At 45.1% G+C, this 9271-nt stretch overlaps 1 long non-coding RNA gene across 1 annotated transcript; it reads right to left on the reverse strand.

The window, feature by feature from the left end:
* Nucleotides 1–532: 532 nt before the first annotated feature.
* LOC127664896 (uncharacterized) lies at nt 533–7827 on the reverse strand. Its single transcript, XR_007973269.1, has 5 exons — nt 7365–7827; nt 6024–6112; nt 5089–5274; nt 3521–3613; nt 533–1118 (listed from the first exon to the last, which is right to left on the reverse strand). It is a non-coding gene; the product is annotated as an uncharacterized LOC127664896 (long non-coding RNA).
* Between the last annotated feature and the right edge of the window lie 1444 nt (nt 7828–9271).

The raw sequence follows: 9271 nt of genomic DNA on the forward strand, positions 1-9271 counted from the left end.
TTTTAATATTGGGTGTCTGTACTATTTAAACACACACTGAAAGTGGGACTTCTTCCCTAACAAACTGAAGCTGGCTGGCGCCAGCTCTGCAAAGGGAACTGTGACCGTCGGGTGAGCTGTTGTCCCCACACACAAACTGTAGGACACAGTCATCTGGATGTGCAGGGTGGAGCCAGGACAGACCTTGAAATGTGTGCCTTCCCTTCACCTTTCTAAAAAGTTTAGCAATTAATTACAAAGAATTTCCACTAATTACTCCAGTGTCACTCTGCCTGCATCTCACAGTGGAGCACAGAGCTAGCCTTTGGACTGAAATGTTATTCTCTATATATTTATGGGAGCTTTCTTCTAATTGAAAAGTTTCTTTTTCCTTTCTGTAATCTTTTCATAAGTTTTGCCTCAGTCCTGTACTATTGCCCTGAAGAGACACCATGACCAAAGCAATCCATAGACAAAAAAAAAAAAAAACATATTTAATTTGGGGTTTCCTTACAGTTTTGGCAGATTAGTGCATTATCATCCTGGAGGGGAACACAGTGGGAACATGGCAGCAGTCATAGCAATGGGGCAATAATAGACCTACATCCTGATCCTCAGGCCAAGAGAGAGGTACTGGGCCTGGGCCTGGTTTGAGCATCTGAGACCTCAAAGCCCAGCCCCTTCCTCCAACAAGGCCACACCCTTCCAACAAGGTCACGCCTCCTAATTCCTCTAATCCTTCGCACATTGTGTCATCCTTTGATGACTAAGCACTCAAACATGCACATGCAGGGGGTCACTTTTATTCAAACCTACACAAGCTTAAACAGCATTCTTAACCCAGGTATCCAGGCCGTCTAAAGACATGTGCTTCTGTAACTCTCCCTATTTCAAGAGGTCAAGCAAGAACTGCTCAGAACAGCTTCAACCAATCTCAGTTGATTAAGAGTCTGTTTCATAGGCACTAGAGAGATGTCTCAGCAGTCAAGAGCACTGGCTACTCTTCCAGAGGACCCTGGTTCAATTCCCAGCACCTTCATGGCAGCTCTAGTCCCGTGGGATCTGGCATCCACCTCTGGTCTCCTCAGGCACGAGGCATGAAAATGGTTCACTGATGTGAATGTAGGCAGAAGACCCATCTGCATAAAATAAAAATAAAAATATTTTTTAAAGGAATCTGATTTTATCTCCTGTGATGATATGAATAATTTCCCAATGATATGGTCAAAGTCTTTCACTTCTAGGAAGTACAAGGTGTCATTCACGCAGATGCCATAGGTAGACAAGAAATTGGCCTGAAGGACTCAGAGTCAGTCCAGGCAAGAGAAGCCACATAATGCAGTGATGTGAATTACATTCCAGAGGCAGGAGTGTGTGTGTGTGTGTGTGTGTGTGTGCCCTCGAGTACATGCACACATTGTGTGTGCATGCACATGTGTGCATGTATATGCATGCATGCACATACATGTGCGTGTGTGTATACGAGTATGTATGCATCTAAGCATCTGCATATGTATGCGCCCGCCATGACACATATGTGGAGGTTAGGGGACCATCTTGGGTGTCCAGCCTTGTCTTTACCTTATTTTGAGACTTAGTTTCTTGGTTGGTCCACTGTATATACCAGTCTAATTGTCCCACTACTTCTATGACTATTTCAGTTTCAACCACATCTTCCCATAAAGACCACTGGATTACAGGTGCTGTCAGCACCTGTGCAGCTTTTATGAGGCTTGTGGGGATTCAAACTTACATCTTTCGGCATGGAGAGCAAGTTGTTTTACTTTCTGAACCATCATCCAAACAGCCAATCATTATTTTTAAAATATTTTTTTAAATTTTTATCTCGTGTGTGTGTGTGTGTGTGTGTGTGTGTGTGTGTGTCAGTATATGTCTGTGTACTGCCAATATTCAAGAGCATAGGGCTCAGAAGAAGACATTGGTTCTCCTGGAACTGGAGTTACAGATAGGTGTGAGCTGCCCTGTGAGTGCTGGGATCTAACCCAGGTTCTTTGCAAGAGCAGCCGGTGTGTTTAACTACCGTGTAGCCTTTTCAGTCTATTCTGCAGTGTTGATTTGTTTTTTAGAACTATTTTCAATCCATTGTTGAATCTAAACCTGCAGATGTAGAAAGCTAGTGGTTCACATAAAGGAACTAATCCTGTTAATACAACAAAAGATCTGATCAATTGCAACACCTTTAAAAGCAAATAGAGGATTTCACAAGTCAGCCACTGCTGGAAAGAATGTGTCTATTATGGAAAGAACTGTTACATGTAATACTGGGAATTGTTACAGGATGGCAGCGAGGTCGGAACCAGGTATTCTGAACCTGTTGGATATGTCTCCAAAGGGGCCCGGGCCTTAGCACTAAGGAGTGGTTTTCTGATTAGCACCTGAAGAAAGATAGTCGTGCCCTTCTGATAAGCCACCTGGACCTGGGGTAGCTGTCAAAGAAAGTCATAAAGTTGCCAGAATATGATAGAGAACACACACAGTCCAGTCCCCTATCCCAAACACCCCTGGGAATCCCTGACTTCCGTAGGAAATTAACTGCAGCCCCTTGATAGAGCAGACAAGGGCTCCCTCCTCCCATCCTGCCAGGCTATCAGCCTCCTCCCAGCACCCACCATTTGTCCTTGAGTTACAGAGACACGGCCCAGCCCCCTACCCTATCTCTGATGCTCTTCTCTGTGCATAAAAAGCCAACTCTCCTGCTACCTCAAGCACTATTTAGCTCTACCCTAAATGAGACCCCCCCACCCCCCCACCCCCACCCCCACTCCCCCCCCACCCCGCATCACCTCAGGGCACTGCCTCCAATCATCAAAACCCCATCTGCCGTTGACTTTTATCCAGAAGGTAATCTTTCCAAAGCGGACGGAAGCTTTGCAGTTTATTATTCCTACAGCCTTATTAATTAATATTATGGGGTGGAGGCTGGTGACTGACTGCCATTTGAAGCCATTCTGAGGGTCATAAACCCAGGTTTAAATAGCAGAAGTACAGGGGCAAATGGCAGAGGGAGGGAACAGATTTGTTGTTTGAGTTTTGAAGATGTGGTTTCATGTATCCCAGGCTGTCCTCAAACTTAGAAGAAGTCCTAGGTAACCTTGAATTTTCCTGCTCTTCCTGACTCTGCCTCTCCAGTGCTGGGATGAGAGGCTCACACCCACCATGCCTCATGTATGTCATGCTGGGGAACCAACCCAGAGCTTCCAGCACGCCAGGGGAGTGCTCTGTCATGGCAGACACATCACCAGCTCTCTGACTTGATTCTTTCATTTGATGAAGGGATTCTCTGCACTGATGTTGTTTTGGATACCCAGGCCCTAGTGACCTCAACTAGAAGGATTTAAGACCCGGCTGGCTTTAGATGATGTCACCAACATCTTGAAATGGTCTCTCCTTCGCTGGAGGTCAGCTTTCATTACCCTGCGGTTGAGGTCATTCTCGCCTGTACTCTTCTGTCAGGATCTTAGCTGTGTGAACTACGAGAAAATATGACCGCCCTAAACCTTCATTTCCAACGTTTTCTTACTGATTTCGTTGGAAGGAATGGCCACTGGAAATGATGTGATTCCTCCTCACAGTGAATAGGGGTGATTATGACAGGTACTTGATAAAGACGAGTCTGTAGAAAGAAAAAGGTGGTTTAGTCTCGTGGTGCTGTCACCATCTCAGTCTGTGATCTGTGGTCACATGTGGAGAGACAGCACATGGTAAAACTCCACGGAAGGCGTGTGAAAGGACAGGGTGGGGACTGGGCCTCGGTATCCCCTCCAAGGTACCCTCGCAGAACCAGAAGACTTCTCACTTGACCCATCTCTGTAAGCTTCCCCATGCCTTCCAGTAGGGCCACCAGTTATGGGCCAGGCCTTCAGCCTAGGGATCTCAGTGGGTACTTTAACCACAAAAAACACAAAGAAAATCCTTCTCTTACAGAATTTACAAGGTGTGATTGTCTGTTGTCAAAATTGTTTCTGAGTATGGGATAGTAGTAAGCAGATATAATATCCTGAAGTATATGACTTTTTAAAATGGATAAGTATTTAAACGAAGAATGTGATCTCAGGCAAGAAGGTTGTGATTTTACTAGCTTGAACAGTTCACCACCTGTGCCTGTAGGCTCCACACCTGTGGACTCAGCCGTCGTTATTCGGAAAATATTTAAGAAATAAAATTTCATCTTCACTGAAATGTAGAGACAAGATTCGTGATTATTTCCTGAGTGGTTCATTACACAACCACTTACATAATTAATTAGGACATAGAAGCAGTCCAGAGCTTACTCTAAGAATTCAGGATATGTGTGCAGGGGATGTAAGTTTTCCACTTTATCATCTATGGACTATAGTATACTTGCATTCTGTCACCCTAGAGGGTTTCTGGCACTAAACCCTGGATACAATATGACTGACTTCAATGTGATGTTGACCATACAAAACAACATGTGAGTTCATCTCATAACTCAAACCAATAAAGCACATGGAAAATGTGTTGACTGAGGAGACAATTACTTTCAGTCCAATTTTATCCTGCAACTATCAGGAAGGAAAAAGTAACTTCAGAGCAGTGCCGTAGCCAACCCAAGAGAATCTTTCCTCCCAGGAAAACCATACAAAAGCATTTGATAAATCACAAGACACCTGAAGTATCTGAATTCAGGACCACGGTGAGAACACACACCATTCCTGCTGTTTCGGAGACGGGTGCTATGAATCTGTAGGGATGAGATGTGTTCTCTTTCTGCCCAAATGAGGTGCACATTCATGATTTCCCACAAAACAGCTGCACCAACACCCACAGTCAGGCATCTGGGTTTCTTAAAGCTGACTTGAGGGTTTGTGGCTAGTGAAACATTGTGAAATAACACTCACTACGTTGTAAAAATATATACCCTTAGCTATTCATTAGGATTTTAAAGAAAGAAGTGAAAGGAGCTCTGAGCACATTAGTTCAGCCTGATTAGAAGAAAACACTAAGGTAAAAATGAAGCAGTGTGAAGGGAGGGCATAGAGGTGAAACTTTGAGACAGGATTTAAGTGGGAAAGAGTTTATAGCTTGCAGACAGGCAGAATGGAGGGACAGCTGTCCCTGGAGCCTCACCTTCAGTTTTCTCCGCATGCCTCTCTTCTCATTGTAGTACAGATGGACGACTGCCTGTGTGTCCTGTATCACCTGCAATATTCCTGTTCCTTCTTCGTTGGATGTGGACCTTCGCTCATGTTGCTGATGATTACTACCTGCTGTAGTGCTGTTCCTGGCTGGATGTACTGCTTTCTCTGCTGTATCCTTGGAGCAGAAAAAAATGGAATGAGACATTGACTTGGGACCTGCCCACACATCCTTGATGGAAGGAGGATCATATTTCTTTAATGTAAGAAGTATCTTTAAGGAAATTATATCCCAAGAAAACATATTTATGTTCTAAATCTGTTAACCTTGACTCTCTGGCCTGCCCTCTCTCTACCACTCCTTGTCTCCCTGGTGTACAGCTCTGCGACTCTTCTGGACGACCCCATTTCCCCCTCTCCTCTTCACTGTCTTCTCATATTTAAGAAGCTTTCTGTGTAAGAGGAAGAGATCAGACACGGGCAGACTCACACATGCAGCCCGTTGACTTCCAGGATTCGTACAATGAGCCACTAGCACGAGTGAGCCACAGTCAGGTCTAACATGCTTACTAACGTGACTCACAGGCATGATCCTGAAGTCCCAGAGTCTCATCTAAACTTGCAGGGACAGAAATTGTTCCCTGGGTCTCTCAGAGTCATAGTTGGCTGCTGAATGCAGAGGACTGTCAGTGCCTTCCTTAATCTCCAACCTCTCCTGTCTCTGTGATCTCCTGAGAACAACTGTGTACCTTTGGTTAGAATATTATGAGTTGCACAGATCTGCAACGCAGTCACTGAGCTGTAGGCTTGGGGTTTTCAAAACCTACTTTAATAAGGGTTCTTAAACGCTTTAACCCCCCTTCTCACCCATTGCCCACCAGAGGTGGTGGAAAGGAAAGGTTAATAGGGCAAAGGGGGAATGCTGACCTGATTAGAAATAGTTCTTTGGGGCAATTCCAGTCTTTGTTGCCAGGATATCAGCAGTTCAGTTCACATGAGTCAGCACCGGCTGCTCCCTAAATAATCAAGAGAGATCTCATGGAGCGTTGTTAGAGTCACCACCCTCAATCCAAAGCAGCCGGTCTTGTGGAGAGGCAAATTTGGCTAGCCTAAAGAACTAGCCAGGGAACGCCCACTTCTTGTACACTCATTCTGCTCAGCTGCTACACACACAAGCACCGCACCCACACCGGCACACTCAGTTCACAAAGCCTGTGATGATGCCAGGACTGTGGCTAGACCACAATACTGTGGCATTGGAGAGTGGGGCCATGCCAAGCTGACTTCACCATGATGGTATCAGAGCTGGGGTTGAGTTACCAGTTTCAACATGCTGATGTCAAAGCCAGCCCACTCCTCCAACTCACTCCATCTGCTGGCTGAAATAATTGGCCAACATTAAGCCAGGGGTTAAAAACCAAAGGATCGTTTTTTTTAGGGCCTCATATACTAGCTTTCCAGTGCCAGCTGCTCCAGGTAAGCCCTGTGTTGCATATTGTGTTCCCCGGGCAATCTGTGTGGAGTGAGTGGCAATCTCTCACTCCAAATCCCAGCTCTTTCTTTCACTGCTATAAGGTACTGGTTACAAAGTTACAAGTCTTTCATCTATAAAATTAAAAGAACCTGGTGAGGATTCTGGAAACAGTATACCTGAAAGCCCACGGGGCTTCCTAAGTGTTTGGCCTCCTGTAGCTGTGGATGCTTATTAAAGATTGACCACTGATTTAAAAATGAGAGCCTATAAGTGCTTGTGACAAAACTGTTTCCCTCATGTGTGGGGTTTTTGGTTTTTTGGGTTTTTTGTTTGTTTGGTTGGTTGGTTTGGTTTTTTTGGGGGGGGGTTGGTTTTTTGGTTTTTTGGTTTTGGTTTGGCTTGTTGTTGGTTTTGTTTCTTGTTTTTGTTTTTTACAACTGGCACAATTGTACTTCCCGCATCCCTTCCCCCCACCCCCACCCCGGTTGTTATTGAAAAAAATATTTCCACGTAATATATCCTGATTACAGTTTCCTTTCCTTTTCCTCTTCTCCTCCCAGTTCCTCCCAGTTCCTCCCACTTTCCCTCCCATCCAGATCCTCTCCCTCTCTGTCACTCATTAAAAAAGCAAGCAAGTTTGTAAGGGACAATAATAAAATGCAATAAAATAAAACAAAAACATACCCATCAGAATGGAGCAAAACAAACTAACAGAAGAGAAAGAGCCCAAGAGAAGGTGTAAGACATGGAGACCCACTCATTGGCACACTCCGGAATCCCATAAAACCACTAACCTGGAAGCCACAATACAGTCGCAGAACTGTGCAGGTCCTGTGAAAGCTGCCTCGGCCTCTGGGAGCTTTTGTCCTGTTGATTTAGAGGACCTTGTTTTCTCAGCCTCCTCTTCTGTGGGGGTTCCCTAAGCCCCGGAGGGGAGGATTGGATAGAGACCTTCCTTTTCTGGATGAGTGTTCCAAGAATCCCTCCTCACTCTTCTTGACAGTCCTGACCCAGAAGTCAGCAGACCCTGAAGGAACCTTTCCAAGCAAGAGGATAAGGAAGGAGTCACTAGCAGAACTGGCCTCCCCTGCACCAAGCTTGCTGTCATGGGAGGAGACTGTCCATTGGTATCATTCTGATCACATCCATTGCATCCACCTGAAAGTGAGAACTGCAGAGCCTTCGTGTTCGCTGTTGTAGAAATCTGGACACCGCCAATCACAGTTAAGTCAACCTGTGCAAACATGGTGTGGTGTGATTCTTAGATCCAAGTGCTTCCCTCCTTCCTCCATTCCTTTTGCTGAGCTGCTTTGTCCTTCTCCTGGGTTCTCTTCTTCCTCCCTTCTGCCCCATGCACATCGGCAGCCCCCTACCCCCACCCCATGAAATCAACCTACTGAATGTTGTGGAGCAAAGCTTCTAAGAAGCCATCTTTAAAACTGTAGTGTATATCCAAGTAATCATTTGAAGATCTTATTATTTTCATTTTTGAGAAATATGCACAGGAGAAGAGTCCAAAAATCCAGGCAACCACTTCTCTTTGAGGGGGTATGTTGACAGATCCAGAAAATAATTTCCAAAACACTACGGAGATGTTTGAGATGTTTGAAGTTGTTTTTCTATCTAGACAATTGTGTGTATGGCTCCAAAAGCACATTTGCTCGGTGTGCCTTCTCAGATGGCCTCGCCAGGTGATTGGAGATAAGAAACAGGTTCTTTAAAAATCACCTCCTCCAATGCTCACCTCCCTCAGCTGAGAGAGAGCTTCAGCACATTCCAACTGTAAGGTTTTTTTACTTTAGCACCCTGTGTGTCCTTGATCAGTTTAGATTTGAGCCCAGTTCAAAAAAAAGAAAAGCCCAAGTGGAGGAAAAGATTGTGCAAAATGTATGTGTTTGTGCTCCACTGTACGGTCTTGACAATCTGGCCATGTGACCCATAAACACGAATCTTAAAGTTTATGAGATTACCAACCAGCTTTTCAGCAAATATTACAGACTGCGAGTCAAAAATGGAGAAAATGCTAGATAAACCAATGCAAGCCCTAGAAAAGTTTATATAAGACAGCAAATACAAGTGCATCTATCAAGCCAGTAAAGCAAACATGGATGGAGTGCCCACTTGGGGCGTTGTCCTGTTGCTAGGTGATCAGGGAACACATACATGAGCAGGCGCCCCCTCTGAGCTCTCACGTAGAACAACTAGCACACACTCCACATTTTCATAGAGAGATGGGTTGTATCTAATTGCAGATTCTCATGAAAAGGCAATGAGTGCAGAACTGACGTGAAGAAGGAAAAACTCGTAAGCTTTCATCACAGTTGCGCAAAGGCAACAGCAGTTGCCCTGTAGACTTGGTTGGTCCCTTCACATACGGCAGTGGATCTCAACCTTCCTAATGCTGGAACTCTTTAATACAGTTCCTCATTGTGGTGACCCCCACCCAGAAATGATTTTTGTTGCCACTTCATAACAGCGATGTTGCTATGGCTTTGAGTAGTGATGTAAGTGTCTGTGTTTTCTGATGGTCTTCCAGGACTCCTGTGAAAAGGGAGGCACCCCACTGGTTGAGAACCGCTGGCATACAGAACTCTCTTGGATCTCAGAACAGCCTTCCAGGTGACGTCCCAGGGTCCAGTATCATTGCCAGGTAACTAGTTCACTCTCAGTGGTCTGGCGGCTTGCTGTGCTCACAGGCTGC

This window comes from Apodemus sylvaticus, chromosome 14 (genome assembly GCF_947179515.1).
Source record: "Apodemus sylvaticus chromosome 14, mApoSyl1.1, whole genome shotgun sequence".
Lineage (NCBI taxonomy): Eukaryota > Metazoa > Chordata > Mammalia > Rodentia > Muridae > Apodemus > Apodemus sylvaticus.